We start from the raw sequence: 17500 nt of genomic DNA on the forward strand, positions 1-17500 counted from the left end.
CTCCTTCCCTGTTTTCTTCTCTCTACTTACGCATGGGCATATTTCTTCTGTGGGTATGATGAGAATATGTATACATATTATATAAATAGAGGAATTTGTGCACGCGTCTTGAATGTTTGCCTCCAGCGCCAAAACAGTGCTGTCGCTAAAACAAGCTGTCCAGTCAAGCGGCAGCACAAATCGTCTCATTTCGGACAGTTGAATCCATCGGATATACATAAATACATATACATTGATATACATATTTATCCTCATGTTTCACATCAGGCGTTAAAAACGAAAAAAAAAACTGAAATAAGACGAATACTAAAACTGAAATAACAGCTATTATCACTTAATTCTATTTATTGTATTCCAATTAATACAAACCTTATATATCATATCAGCTTCTCAAGGAGCAATTTTCTCTCATTAATCGTTGTTAGTGAACGATTTTAACAGGAGTAAAAATGAAAATCAGATACGAACGTGTATCGAGTTGTAGATGTTAGACGCAGTCGTCGTGTTTCAGTAAAACAACGTTCTTTGTTTCAGTATTAGTTAATGGCGGAAATGTTTTGAATTTCCGAACCTTTAATCTCGACTGCTTTGTGGTTTTTACCACACACACACACACACACACACACACACACACACACACACGCGCGCGCACACACACACATGTATGTATACATGAATATATGTCAAGGCAAGGTAGTTAGATTAAATAACAATGTATGTGCTATGAATGTATATATGTTTGCATTTATTTATATATGTATGAGTATTCATGTATGTATGTATGTAACTATGTGTGTGTATGTATGTATGTACGAAGGCTGGCTGAAAAGTGGCTCAAAAAATTCATCACAGCAGATTTGACGTCATTATCACAGCGATACTGGTTCCCAGCCAAGTAATTTTTTAATCCAGTTGGGGAACAGATGAGAGTATGATGGCGCCAAATCAGGAGACTAGGGAGGGTGATCAACCAATTCAAAGCCACAGTCACACACAGCAGCTATTAAAACGTATGACTTGTGTGCCGGAGCTAGATCCTGATAAAACATGGCTTCTTTAGTTGGTGTTTGGCCATGACAGCCTTTCGTAACTCAACAAGTTGGGAGAGCACTCGTCATTGATGGTGTGGCCCTTCTGCATTCCAGAAAACTGAGGCCATCACCTTCACTATAGATGAAACGACCCTGGCCTTCTTTGGAGCTGTTGAGGAGGGGTGTTTCAATTGCATGGATTGCCTCTTTTGTTTCTGGTTCAAAATGATGAAGCCTACTTTTGTACTTTTGATTAAGCTGGAGCGTCATCTTCGAATGTAGCAGCCATATCAGCATGAATGTCCTTGGGGATTAAACACTTTTTACCTGCAGATACTCGATAACACCACGATGCCGAATTTTGTCCATGTTCAAAAGAAGCTGATACTAGTTACTTTTGAAGACTCTTTTGAACAGTCACATGTCAGTTCACGTACCTGAAAAGAAACAATACAGTTATTAATAAGGAGAGATGAAATTAATGCTTGCAATATTTCACAGCTCTGACATCATTCCTTCGTAGACAGCCTATAAACTTTTCATCCTACCTTCGTATGTATGTATGTATGTATGTATGTATGTATGTCATTATTCAGTTCATTTCAAGATTTCTTGCCAATAGAAAATGAACCGGTTTCTAACCTAGATCCAAGGTTCCTTCATTGGAATTTCAACATCAACAACAGGGTATTTTTGTTTGTATGTATGTATGTATGTATGTATGTATGTATGTATGTACAGATTTGTATGTATTCTCATGCATATAGTTGCATATCTTGACATACTCATATATATTTAAATGATGGGAAGTTTTACAAATTTTACAGCTTCACTGATCGACTGGATGTGTAGTCTTCGAGTTAGCTTTCTCCTGTCTGGTTTTGAGAAGCCTAATTTCTCAAGGTATTTAGGCAGTGTGTTACACATCCCAGGGCCCCAATAATTACAGGTATAAACCTGAACTTATAACCTGGATAAAGTAACTGCACGTATGTATGTATGTATGTATGTATGTATGTATGTATGTATGTATGTATGTATGTATGTATGTGTACTCTCGTTTAAAAAGGTAATGTATACAAATGAATGTAGGCGGGAAGCCACTAGAGTTGGTTGAGGACTTTCTGTATCTGAGAGCAAAGATTGGGAACACAGTGGGTGGTATAGTTGAGAGGAAGAGCAAAGCCTGGGTGGTATGCCACAGTTTGAGATCTGTATGGAGTCTGTGCTTTTTGTGCGGGTCTGTGATTTGGACACTGACAAAGAAACTCACCTATATGGTGGATGGGTGCTACACGAGACTGCTGAGGAATGCTCTGAACATTAATCAATATACACTGAGGTTGAAAAACTCACAGCTGTACGAGAGCCTCCTAATAGTTAGCTCTAGAATAACACAGAGGAGATTAAGGTTAGCTGGACATACTAACCGTCTTTCAGAGTTGATATTGCACTTAGTGCTCCTGTGGGAGCCGCTACACGGACACACTAGAAGCGGGAGACCGAGGATGACATATGTTGATGCCCTAAGGACAGACACGGGTCTCTGGGAGACACAGGATATGGCAGCGATGATGAGGGAAAAGACCGCCGGAGAGAACTCGTCCATAAATATCGGCAATTTTACCCGTCCTAGAGATATATTCTCTATTTTGTCTTTTCCATTTTTTCCTTTTCTCACTCGCATTCTCATGTCTCTTATGTCTCTTATGTCTCTCATGTCCTCTTTATCTTTCAAAATTCTTATAAAATGCCTTGCCTTCTACCCAACTCGTGACATTACTTCTCTGCATCATAATGCTTAAAGTGTTCTCTGACGATCCGTTGTTACTAAGCATCTAGCTGTACTGGGTACATCCGACATAGAATTCCAAACAAGCACAATAGTGAAATTACAGAGGAACAAATAATATTAAGTTGTGTTTATCGTAACTTCTGGTATATACATATATTTTACTTGTATGAGAGAGAGAGAGAGAGAGAGAGAGAGAGAGAGAGAGAGAGAGAGAGAGAGAGAGAGAGAGAGAGAGAGCGAGAGAGAGAGAGAGAGAGAGAGAGAGAGAGAGAGAGAGAGAGAGAGAGAGAGAGAGAGTGTGTGTACTGAAAACACCAGTGAAATTCATTTTTGGCTCCCACTATTACTGTCAGCAATACAATGAACGAGTGTTGGAAACCTGTAACGAATGTTACTATTGCTCACAAACTACATTATAGACAACATAAAAAGTGAAAGCGAGACAGATAATAAACGAAACACAATAAAGAAATAGCTCAAACTTCTGATTACAAGAGTAATAGATCATGAATAATGCAAAAATGGAAAACACGTTCCACTATAAAATGGGCTTTTAATTACAAAGACTGTATACCATCGAGAAAAGTAAAGGAAATCAATGTAGCAATGTACGTAGATAAAATGAGAACCTATTCTCTTCCTTGAATGTAGTTTTAAGGATGACATGGCTTCGATTATTGAAATGAATGGAAATATTTAAATGTACCAAACTTGACATGCATGCATACATACATACACGCACACATACGTACACACAAACACACACATACATGCATGCATACATACATACGTACATACATACAAAAGTATATAAATATATATGTATATACTTAACACACAACCACAGAAGTGCAGGTATGGCTCCGTAGTAAGTTGTTTGCTTTCCCACCTCATGGTTCTGGTTCGGTCATGTTGCGTGGTACCTTCGGCAAGTATCTTCTGCTACAGTCACAGGGCGACCAAAACCTTGCGAGTTGATTCGGTAGATGGTAAATGAAAGAAGCCCGTCGTATATATATATATATATATATATATATATATATATATATATATATATATATATATATATATATATATATAAAACAGCTGTTTTATGGTGAGCTTGCAGAGGGGAAACGTTATCGGCATAAACCTAAAAAAAGGTTTAAGGATGGCATAAGGACTGCTATGAAGTCAATTGGAATGGCTCCAAAAGATATAGAAGTCCTCGCTTCAGATCGAGTTGGATGGCGAACAAGGGTGTGGAGTGGAGTGAAAGCATTTGAAGAGGCCAGGATGATGCAAGCAGGGCTCAAGAGACATTTAAGGAAAAATGTAAAGACTGAGAAGGTGAATGACAAGGACCTTTTTGTGTGCACAGTCTGTGACAGACCATGTCTGTCCTTGGCTGGCCTAAAATCTCACCTGCGAACCCATGGAAAACAAACCTCATCCAGCTATTCTGATTATATGTCTGTGCACACGTTTGAATGTGGTGTGTGCCAGAGGGTTTGCAAATCCAATGGGGGTCTTAAAAGACATGTTAGGATCCACAATGAGCAGAACTTACTTGCAGGTATTGGTAGTGCAAATCAGAGGTGCAATCTGTGTGGGTGTTTTTTCAAAACACTGTCTGGTTTAAAAAGCCACATCAGACGCCATGAAAGGGCTAAGGTGTAGGTGCAGGAGGTGGTCAAACTCTGTTTAAGGAGTAGACAACCACCATATATATATAAATATATAATAGTGATAATAATAATGATATTAATAATAATAATAATAATAATAATAATAATATTAATAATAATGATAATCCTAGGATGGAAATATAAACATTTAATGCATCGCTACGCGCGTTTCCACAAATCCCATGTCCGTATTCCTGCAATGGCTGTACTGTAGTCCGTAATATCCGTTGTCATCCAGTTGACCATCTTCACTGATTCATTTCTTCAGGCGATATAACATTAGTGGATGTACCACAGAGGGATGTTTTTCTCTAATTAACCGTATGAATATCAAGCGGAGAAACTGGCTCACTAGTTAGCATTATCAGATGGTGGCCGGTATAATGGAATAAGAACTTTAATTGCATATTCAAAACGTTTCCCATAAACAAATTAAAAAGTTATATGTGTGTGTATATGTGTGTTTGAGTGTATGTGGGTAAATTTCTTTGTGTATGTATTACTGAGAAGTTGATGAATGTTGACACTCTTTGACTGAGTAATTACAAAGGGAGATTGGTACTCCACCCTTTTCAAAAATAAACAAACATCTGATAGAAACTGGTTAAGCTAAGATAATGAAACACGTTGATCCACACGATGCAAATCCTGGTGACATTTTTCTGACCCGCCGACCTATCAAAATATACTTCGCATTTTACTCAATGTTACATAATATATGATTTCAGCTCTAACAAGATACTGGTTCTCTTTGATGTATATACTTTGAAATGGTTAATAATTCATTGGAAATACATAACATATTTGCAGGTATTACAAGCATGCGTCATTTTGTGCATGTACTAACAACACAGTTTTGATTTCATGTGTATTTGTTTAGCGTTTGAAGATCCAATTGTTGCTATTAAGTTTACCTAGTAACAAACGTGTAAGGGGTCGTGCTTAGATTTTGATAACTTCTAAAAACTTTTCTTCATTTATGCCGCAAGTACCACTTAAAAAAGTATGAGAATTACCAAATCTTGTACCCTTCTGCTACAACGTCATAAAAAAACATCTTAACTATTATGTAGTAAATAAAAACAACAATCTCATTTGCATATCGGTCATTCTAATTTCAGTGAGATGTGTCAGTGTCAACTTCCGTATAATTCTTTCAGAATAAAATGGGAAATTATTCTAGGCGAAAACCGAAACCATGCCGTGAGTAAATCTAATGGATCATAAGTATAATTCTTGGAAGAATTAGAGCAATCAGAAATCAAGAAATCATTTACATAGCGAGGGAAGCCCTGGAACAGGATAATACTGGAAGTATTTCTGGAAAATACAAAGTAGTCTGCAGACCATTTTATTAAAGGAAAACTATATCAAGCAATGACAAGACATAGGACGGGGCTTGTAGATCATATGACACACATCAAGGGGTTAAACGAAAAGAAACTAGTGTGTGAGAGGCACTGTCAAATTAATCTGATATAACTTGATACGATAAGTTATTGTCATAAATTCAGTATCGTAGACTAAACAGCAGAACGAATGAATATCACATGGGAATAATATAGTTAAAGCTATGAGATTAAGACGTTGTAGCATTTGGAGAAAACAAATGAAAGCGTTTGGGCTAGTAATTAATTGTGAATTCTCAAGGTAATAATTAGCAGAACACAGAATACTACCATTAAATGGAAAGAAGAAACCATTTCCTTTTGAATCCACTGTACGGTATTTTGTCCTCCCTTAGCAAACTTAAGTGTTACGCGCTGACGCCATGTTGATATTTGCCGGAAGTGCATCAAATGCTCGCTCTAGAGGTAGTTACTAATTACATGCAAATTGTCTCTTGCGGACTGTAAGCATATCGAAATGAAAATTTTCAGGATTGTTGCTGTTATATTAAGCTAATAATATGTAGAAAGTAGTCGTTAAGCAGAATCCTGTGGCTTTTTACATGAAAAGCAAGACCCCCACTAATATATATATATATATATATATATATATATATATATAAAACGAAGTATAATTAAAATAGAAACAAATTTCCCAATAATTCGAAAGAAGGAATTAGTTCATTGACTGAAATACTGGTTATTGACAATACTATGCAATGATGAGGCCTCATGTGATGTGTGCAGGATGTGATAAGGGAATTTTTGGTATAAGATGACTCTGTTGTCAGAGGAGTGATGTCAGAAGATATCAAAAATTTTCGATGCATCGTCAATAACTGGTGACAATGTTATTTAGTAAATGATGTATGCATTATCATTAAAACAGTAAACAAAGGCGGCGAGTTGGAAGAACTGTTAATGCGTCGGAAAAAGTGCTTCGTGGGATTTTGAGTTCCAATTCTGCTGAGGTTAAGTTTATCTTTCATCCTTCCGGTGTCGATAAATAGAGTTCCAGTCAAATACTGTTACCGATAGTATAAGCTAATCCCTCGTCTCAAAATTTCTAGTTGTACCTAAATTAGAAGCAATTTTAAAACAGTAAGAATGTTAAATTCTTAATCTAAAACTGAATTCATCCTTTCAGGGTCGATAAAATAAGCACCGCTCAAGCACTGGGGTTGATGTAGTCATCTGGTCCCTTTCTTCAAAATTTCAGACTTTGTGCTTATCACAGCAATAATTGCTCTTTTCTACTCCAGGCACAAGGCGCGAAATTTTGGGGGAGGGGGTCAGTCGATTAGATCGACTCCAGCACGCAACTGGTACTTAATTTATAGACCCCGAAAGGATGATAGGCAAAGTCGACCTCGGCGGAATTTGAACTCAGAAATTTGAACTCAGTAAAGATAGACACAATGTGCTAATGGTTCTTATTTCTTTATTGCCTATAAGGGGCTAAACATAGAGGGGACAAACAAGGACAGACAAAAGGATTAAGTCGATTACATCGACTCCAGTGTGTAACTGCACTTAATTTATCGACCTCGGCGGAATTTGAACTCAGAACGCAATGTTGCTAAGCATTTCGCCCGGCGTGCTAACGTTTCTGCCAGCTCATCACCTTCGCAGCAAGAATTATTATAATGTGTACGGTTTGTTTAGAGCCAGTCCCGCACTCTCGTCCTTCGAACGGGTATTGGTCTGATGGAATATGTGCCACCCGCCCAGTAGTTATCAGAGTGCAGTATTTGTATTGAGTTGTCTTCTCTTAGATGAGCAGCTAAAGAGTTGAAGTGACTCAACTGCTCTCAGTCCGTTGGGTTGCCTTGGAGTGACATTATCTTCTGAGGCTCTGGAGGAGTATTGTCGATAAAATAAGCAATAGTCAAATTACTGGAGACGATGTCTTGAATAAACTGAAACTACTATTCGAATTGTTAACCATCGAGAAATCATCTCTTAAACAACACCAAATCTCTCACACGTCTCACCGGACTGTTTTAAAAAGACAGACAAAGCAGATGTAGTTCTAGACTCCACTATGTCTGAACAGAAAAAGAAACTAATCACAGCTGTTACACCGTCAGTCATAGGTCTCTCAGATCAGGGCTGAGCTAGAGTTGAACGAAGAAAGCAACAACCAACAATAACAAGAAAATAGATTTCCGTCAATGTCAGTTATCTTAAATATTTCCTTTTCTTATTTACAACTCTTCTATGTTTTGCATGTAAACTGTCCATTATTTCTTGGTAATTAAAATTATGAACACTACTATCATATTACTGTTTACTGCGTCACCTACAGTATTTAGATTGTGTTTTGTTGATAAACAGCTGGTGTTTTTTTCTTTTATATTACTGAGAGTTTTATTACTGTTTCTATGCGTGTCAGTATTATTAATTTAATTTAGAATATGTATTTATTGTTTTGCAGTTGACAAGTCCAAATTAATTTAAATTTTAGTTGATAAGAAATAACATTGTGTACTTTGAAGTGTTGCCGCTTTCTTTCATTCAATATTAAATATTCATGTACCATGGATGTCAATAAGATCTTCGTCACTGAAAATGTATTTCTGTGTTCTCTTAGAATGTATGTGATATCATTTTTCTTTTACTTGCTTCGGCCATTTGACTGTGGCCATGCTGGGACACCGCCTTGAAGGGCTTCAATCGAACAAATCGACCCAAGGACTTATTTTTTCTTAAGCCGAGTACTTATTCTATCGGTCTCTTTTGCTGAACCATTTCGTTGCTGGGACGTAAACACACCCACACCGGTTGTCAATCATCGGTAGCGGGTGACAAACACAGTCATAAAGACGCGCGCGCACACACACACATGTATGTATATATATATATATATATATATATATATATATGACGAGATTTTCGTCTACCAAATTCACTCAAAAAGCTTACGTCGGTCCGAGACTATAGAAGACACTTGCTCAAGGTGCCACGCAGTGGGTCTGAACCCAGAACCATGTGGTTTGGAAGTAAGATTCATACCACACTGCCACGCCTGCGTGTATGATAATTTATAACAAAATTCTTAATATTGTAGTTTTTGTTAAACCTGGGTCGAGTTCGATCAAGCAGACTCCCATAAAAGCGTCCCCATTGAAATTATTCTCTCTGATAATATTTCTATAATCATATTCTTTAACGTCTCCTTTATTTTCTAAGATGGTAGGGTGTGATTTGAAGGAGAATTTGTCTAGTATTCCGAGCGACCACATAGATATTCACTCTTGAATAATGCCGTTAGCTATTGGCGTAACACAAATGATAATATATTTAAGTAGATGTACTTCACCTATTATTTTGTAACATATGATTTGGTACTAAAAGAAATCAATTATTGGTTAAACATTTACTCTTTTATTATTTCCAGTTAGTAGGTTGTGGCTATACTGAGGTACCGACATCAGAGATTTATGTCAGAAGGGGGACTCGAACCCACGCCCAAATTCGTGGGCCAGATCAGACTATCGAATAGTCTGCCTAAGATACGACATATATGCCTTCAGTCTGTCCTCTTAGATCACTCAACCAATTCCGACATCCACAGAGTATTTACTTTGAAAGCTGCAGCTAGACTAGTCGAAAAAATATCGACCTATTTGCCAAAGAATCGATATAGTCTATCTCTTTACTGACACTGCAAATACTATCTAGCCAATTGTAAACAGGTACATTTACTTTAAGGAAGGTTCTACCTGAGTGTTTCAATAAGTTACGCAGCTCGTATTGTGCAGTTTCATATTACAACATATACCGATACATTTGTATTACTGATTGCCATTAACGTTACTTGAAATGAATTCACGGTCAAGGTTAGTAGATTAGTAATTCACATAATACCTATACTAATATAGTGTTTCTGTGATGCAATTTTATGTGTGCGTTTTTGCTATCCCATTTTAGAATTTTATCATTCGATACTTATTGTATTCATTTCTAACATAGTTTACATAGCATAGTTACATAGTTGCACATTTTGTGAGAAGTTAGAGTCCTTGACATCTTGTTCAGTAATTTGACTGGCGCTTATTTTATCGACAACACTCCCCCCCATTGCCTGGGGAATGATTCTTTCTGCTATAGGCACAAGGCCTGAAATTCGAGGGGAGTGGGGGAAGTCGATTAGAGATCAACCCAAGTACACAACTAATACTTAATTTATCGACCCCAAAAGAACAGCCTCGAGAATAATGCCACTCCAAGATACCCCAACGGACTGAGAGCAGATGAGTCCCTTCAACTGCTCATCTAAGAGAAGATAACTCAATACAAATATTGCATTCTGATAACTATAAGGCTCGAGGCACATATTGCAGCAGACCAATACACGTTTCAAGGACGAGAGAGTGGGGTTCGCCACGAACAAACCATGCCCAGTATAATAATTCTTGCTACGATAAGCACAAGGTCTGAAATTTAGGGGAAGGGAACCAGTCGACTACTTCAACCCCTGTGCTTGACTGGTATTTATTTAATCAAGCTCGAAAGGATGATAGGCAAAGTCGTCCTCGGTGATATTTGAATTCAAAACAAAGCCGGAGGAAATGTCGCTAAGCATATTTGGTCCGGTGCAATAACTGTTCTGCCAGCTTGCTGCCTTCGTACTCATTACAATAATAAACCGCTACTGCCTCCTGGGGTAATTTAGAAAAGGATAAGGAAGTAAATCCCAATAGAAAATCCGGCGGGAGGTTCCCTTAAGCAAATACGTATGGTTAAGCTTGACCAATATTTCACATCCCCTGCGGTTTTGTGAATACTGCAGATGTATTGACTTGTTTTTCCTTCGTGAATTATTCATGAGTGAAGAGGTGGTTAGTGTACTTGGGACTAGGCATTTGCTTTTGGAAGCAGCCCAGGAACAGCAGAGGTGGTTAAGTTATAATTTCTGCAATATTGTGTATCACGACGAAAAAGGTTAACCAACTTTCCCAGAAAGTCAAAATTCGATTGCGTTAGGATTTGATCTCCGTACATTAACGAATGTAAATTAAATCTCATGACATTGTGTTCGGCGTTCTATTGTTTCTTCAAGCTACTCTCCAAGTTTAATTTAATATTTGGTTTCAGATTTTGGTAGAAGGCCAGCAATTTCGGGCGGGGGCGGGGGTAAGTTGATTACATCGACCCTAGTGCTCAACTGGAACTTATTTTATCGACCCTGAAAGGGATGAAAAGCAAAGTAGACCTCGGCGGAATTTGAACTCAGAACATAAAGACAGGGGAAAAGATGCTAAGCATCTTGCCCGGCAGTGCCAACGATTCTGCCAGCTCACCGCCTTAAGTTTTTCTAACACTGAAGAATTGTATAGGAACGAACTTCTTTTATAAAGGAGAATGTGATGAACGGGCAAAAACGAGATGCTTTGGTGGCAGTTAAATAGATGTAAAAGTGAATGTAACAAGATTTCCGTCAAATTAAAAATAAAGAAAAACTGCTTAAAAAACAATTGGAGTAAATAAACAACAATATGGATAAGTTTAAATATCATCCAGATAATACCATTTTTTGTAACTCTAGTATTCAGTTGATAATATTGATATTCTTTTTCTTACGTTTTACTTAATCAGTTTTGATTGTAAAACCACAACGTTTCCGTATATAGGTTTCTTTTGATGCATACTGACTTATACATAGTTACGTTTGTTTTGTTATTCTACTTAAGAGCAGCGTCTGCGAATCACTGATTAATCTGCAAGTAATATACAGAGCAGCTCAACAGGACACACCACGTGATTTTGGCTGTAACAGAGAGAGGAAGTGACAACTTCTTAAAATAAGAAGGAAAAAATATAAAGCTAGAACTCTACAAGGAAATGTAAAAAATCATTATAGCCACATTTTCATGCCACTATGTAAATAAACACATATTCCAATCAATAAGGAGAACATTCAATTGAAATAATAAGAATAAAACCGAAATAGAAGAAAAGGATAAGAAGTAAAAGAAAATGCGAACATTCGAATAAATAATCAATGTGAACGGAAAGGGAAACAATTATAAAATAAATAAGTGGAAGAAGAAAAAAAGTTTAGATGGTAAAATAAACAATTCGTGAAAACTAAACACTGTTCAGTTTGAGCTAAATCAATAAAAGTTATATGGAACAAGAAATGAAATACAATAAAAAAATAGAGTGAAAAATATTAAAACTTAAATTTTCGTGCTTTATTTATTTTTTTTTTTTTGAAAGTCGTCGATGAATTGAAGAAATCATTGAAAAGAATGTTCATCCTAACAGCAATAACGATTAACAATTTCTTTCAATAGTACAAGGTCATTCGTTTGTATCATAGGAAGGTTTGTTGGGAATGTACTTAGTAAAAGTCGATCTCAAATGTTTTCTATATATATATATATATATATATATGCTTATATACATACACACACACCCACATATATACATATATATACACATACACATATATATATACACACACATATATATATACATATATATATATGTACATACATACACACACATCTATCTATCTATCTATTTATATATTTTTATATATAACGTTGACCACTAACGTGGACATTCAATGTGCTAGAAATAGATCACATCTTGTGTCTATTAAGACCTAAATTGTTCTCAACATGAAATATAGCGGGATACCAAAACGTAAGACATTTAAAATGACCGAAAAAAATCATTATTAAACAGGGACCGGTTTCAAAATTTAACAATCTCACCGACTGTCTATTTCTCTTCAGCCTGATTTGTAATGTAACCATAATCATCAGAATCCTATACAAAGTTGCCCACCGCCATAGGTGCGCGTGTATATGGTTCTGCTAATTACAGCTTAATGGTAAAATTCAAAAGTCTTCGTTTTGGCGCGCTAATTCCAGGAATATGTCTGCAGAAAATATTTACTGCGTCGCATATATCCAGTATGAGAACTCGGTAATGGTTAATATATTATTAAAAAATAGGGTAAAAAATCATATATTAATTAATATCGATTAATTACCAGGAAGCTAGCACATTTAAAGAATCAAAGAGATTCAGAAACAGTATCTGCAATCTCAGGGGATTAAAGTACATTTTTATATATAATTATATATATATATATATATATATATATATATATATATATATATATATATATATATATATATATATATATATATATACATACATACACACACACACACACACATATATATATATATATATACAAACATACATATATACATTCACTTGTTTCATCTATTAGACCGTGGCCATGTTAGGGCATCACCTTGAAGCATTTTTAATCGAACGAATCCACCCCAGTACTTTTATAAACCTGGTATTTATTTAGTCGATATTGTTTGTCGTACCTCTAAGGTACGAGGACATAAACACACCAACACCTATTGTCAAGCGTTGACGGAGAAGACAAACAAAGACATATACGCATATATATATATATATATATATATATATATATATATATATATACGACAGGCTTCTTCCAGTTTCCCTCTACCAAATCTGTCCCTGTGGTGGATACAATTTCTCGTGTTTTCTGTTATGGAGACATCCACTTTTCGGCCACCAGGCTTTCTGCAACATAATGTTCAGTTTTCCTTTATCTCCTATTCTCGTGACAAGAGTATGGGATTACGTTCCTGGTAATGGTAGAGATTTGGAGTATCTGGTCACTGGTTTCCGAGATCGGAGACAATATAATCTCTTCAGCCATCTGCAGAACTGTGGACCGTTGTTTACTGGAGACTGGGGTCTGCTGCACCTGTTACTGCCTCTGTTGGTCTTCACTACCTTTCTTTTCAATTTCCGCATGTCTTCACAGCGGAAGGCCCTTATAAGACTCTTGAAAAAAAAAAAGTGTAGCATTTAGTCTTTATGCCCTCTAGCAGGAATCTTATGCTCTTCGTTTCTGTTCGGAGAGGGCTCAATACTGATCCAGCTCTGTGGTTTTTCAGAGGTCTTTAGGACTTCTTATCTATTCTGACTCCTCCTGATGACATAATAACTCTTTTATTCCCTGCGCTTTACAGCTACTCAAATTGTGATATAGATGTGGCAATAAGCCAAGGGATCAGCACATTGCTGACCACCAGCCTTCTATTTCTCTGTCCCATATTCTGGGGTCAAGTTTATTGATGAGCGTGTGTCTCAACAGCTCTCTCAATTCTGGGGTTTTGTGTCCGGTCTCAAAAACGACGAAGTAGTTCCGTTATTGTCTCTGTTCAAGATACAGCTCCGAGCTGAGCCTCTGACTTTCAGGGCACATTAGTACATCTGACATTCTTTCACTCAGCTGTTGTTTTAAGACATTTAAGTCCCACCACAACTTTTTAAGAGACCCTGGCAGATAGTGTTCGTAATTTGATCGCCCCTGTATCTAGTTATAATTTTCTGAGAAACGCACTTTTCTCTATCATAATACCACTTTCATATTCATTTATTCCATGCTGCTTAGTTTGTTATCAAAATAACTATGCATAATAGAGGAAGTATCTTTGCTTGACAAAGTATATATGTAATTGTCAGTGCCGTTCTTGTTGACAACATTTTATCTCCATAAACAGTATTGAAACTGACATCTTTGGTTGTTAAAACAGTATTTCCGTTACGCATTCAACATTAGTATTTTGTTGTGCAATTAAACTACATTTTTTTAGTTTCTCTGATTGTAATCGGTGTTACTTTGCTCACTGTCAAATTTCTTTTGGAGGTTGGGAGGAGGAAGAGCTGCTTGAATTTTCATAGCCATTTTTCTGTATGTAGATAACGTGATCAAGAAATAAAATTTACCTAAAGAAAAAAAAAGACAAAAAGTAAAAAAACTAAAAAACAAAATCTTTCCAAAGCTTTCTATGTGCAAGTTAGTTAATTAGAACACGATTCCATGCTGTAAATCGTTCGCTACAAGGAGTGAGTGAGTCACAAACATGTCCACCTTGGTCAGCAGCGAATGGTAATAATAATAATCCTTTCAACTCTAAGCACAAGGCTCGAAATTTTTGAGAGGGAGCCAGTCGATTAGATTGCAACTGATACTTAATTTATCAACCCAGAACAGATGAAAGGCAAAGTCGACCTCGGCGGAATTTGAACTCAGAACGTAGAGACAGGCGAAATATCGCTAAGCATTTCTACTCTAGGTACAAGGCCTGAAATTTTGGGAGGAGGGATTAAGTCGATTAGATCGATCCTAGTACTCAACTGGTACTTAATTTATCGACTCCGAAATGATGAAATGCAAAGTCGACTTCAACGGAACTTAGTTTTAAATGTTACGGTTCTTTTTAACACGTTGGCCGATAATTCTTCAGGTGCCGTTAGCTTCAGAATATTACCTTCCTTAGTGATTAATCTTTCACTCTCTTTCATCCTTCCAGGCTTCACATTTATCTCGCGGACCTCCAACTCTTGCACGTCTACTCCTCTGCTCGTTGCGGCCGCATAACTTGGGCCTCCCTCCCGCATCTTCTCCATTTTCTCACAATGGGGGAAAAAAAAACCCAGTTAACAAATTAACAACGGCAACAGTTCCAACAACGATTCAAATCAAATAACAATGGCAACAATTCGATAAATATTTCAACACAAACTCATGCAATAACTCCGCTAAGCATTTCGCCCGGCGTGCTAAAGATTCTGCGTATAATAATCTTTTCTACTCTAGACACAAAGCTCCAAATTTTGGGGGAGGGAGCCAGTCGATTAGATCAACCCAGTACGCACCTGATACTTAATTTATCGACCCTGAAAGGATAAAAGGCAAAGCCAACCTCGGCGGAATTTGAACTCAGAACGTAAAGACAGATGAAGTACCGTTTGACATTTCGCCCAGCGTGCTAACGATTCCGCCAGCTCGTTGCCTTAAAACCGGGGTATAATCATGATAACGGTTTCAAATTTTGGCACAAGGCCAGAAATTTTGGGGAGGGGATAAGTCAATTACATTGACCTCAGAGTTCAACTCGTACTTATTTATCGACCTTAAGTGAATATTGTAATGAAAATGCTATCTTTAAATTTATGACAAATGTTTTAAGGTTTACTTTGCTTCGCAGTCACATAGTATAGAGTTCAGTCCCACTGCGTGGAACCTTGAGCAGATGTCTCCTTTTTTAGCGTCGGGCCGACCAAAACCTTGTGAGTAGATTTTGGAGACAGAAACTGAAGAGAAGCCCGTCGTATATATATATATATATATATATATATATATATATATATATATATATATATGTGCGTGTGTATGTGTTTATGTGTGTGTGTTTATGTGTGTGTGTCATCGTGTATGCGTTTGTCCCCTTACCATCGGTTGACAACCGATGTTGGTGTGTTTACGTCACCGTAACTTAGCAGTTCAGCAAAAGACCCCGATAAAATAAGTACTAGGCTTACAAAGAAGAAATCCTGGGGTCGATTTCTTTGACTAAAACCCTTCAAGGCGGTGCTCCAGCATGGCCGCAGTCAAATGACTGGAACAAGTGAAAGAATAAAAGAATTCACACAAGCTAAACCGGAAAGATGGCAGAATCGTTCGCTCTAGACAAAATGTTTAGCAGCATTTCTTTCGAGTTTATGTTTTGAGTTCGAGTCCGACTTGAGTTCGAGTCCTTCAAAATTGCTGGCCTTCTGTCACAATTCGAAACCAGTATTTGCACAAGCTGCTGAATACTCTGGAAAGAAGTTTAGTTGAGCAAGTTGAGAAACCGTACCACCAGTTCACCAGCGTTGACGAAATTTTCTCGAGAATAACAGCAGAAATAATCTCATATAGTAACCGGATAAGCAGTTCACTTTGAAGCTACAGCAACCTGGTTTCGTGTTCGATTCCCGTCTACCGCACATTTGGCAAATGTTTCCTCGGGTTGACGTCACCCTTCATCCTTTCAAGGTCGATAAAGTTAAGTATCAGTCAAATATTCTTATCCTTTAATCATTTATACTCACGGTCACACTCCACACTAAGATCTTACGTGTATATTAGATATCACATTTACTCCATAAATTATAAACGTTAGCATACTGAGTTCAAATACCACTGAGGTCAGGATCTTTTGCCTTCTCACCCTTACAAGGTCGCCTTATATTTCAAATTTTAGAACTTGTGTCAATGTTAGAAATTAATATTTTAACATTATGGTTTATAATTACGGTGTATGTCTATATTGACTCGTTATGGTGGCTCTTGGCTTAATCTCATATCCCAGAAGCCATACCTCTTATAATACAATAATATAAAGTCAATTAGTAACAATGGCCCCAATAAAAAAATAAATTGTGTTAATGTTATATAGTAACATTATAAAGACTTATAATTCTATATTGACTCGGTCTGGTAGTCATATTTACATTTCTGAAAATATTTATATTAAAGTAAAACAAATATAATATAATCACTAGAAACTTTTGAATAATACAAAAGATATAATGAAATTTATTCAACTCTTTATCATTAAACCGTTTATCACAAAATAAATATAATTAATTTTGTATGAAATTGTATCTATTTGTATCAAATAGTTCATCTAACACCTATTTGTCGAAGTAAAGTAAAAAAACGAAAAGAAAAGGTAAAAAAAAAAATGATAAACGGTGCTAGCGACAAAGAGAAAT

Source organism: Octopus bimaculoides, chromosome 6 (assembly GCF_046866305.1).
Source record: "Octopus bimaculoides isolate indiv1 chromosome 6, ASM4686630v1, whole genome shotgun sequence".
In the NCBI taxonomy this organism is placed as follows: Eukaryota; Metazoa; Mollusca; class Cephalopoda; order Octopoda; family Octopodidae; genus Octopus; species Octopus bimaculoides.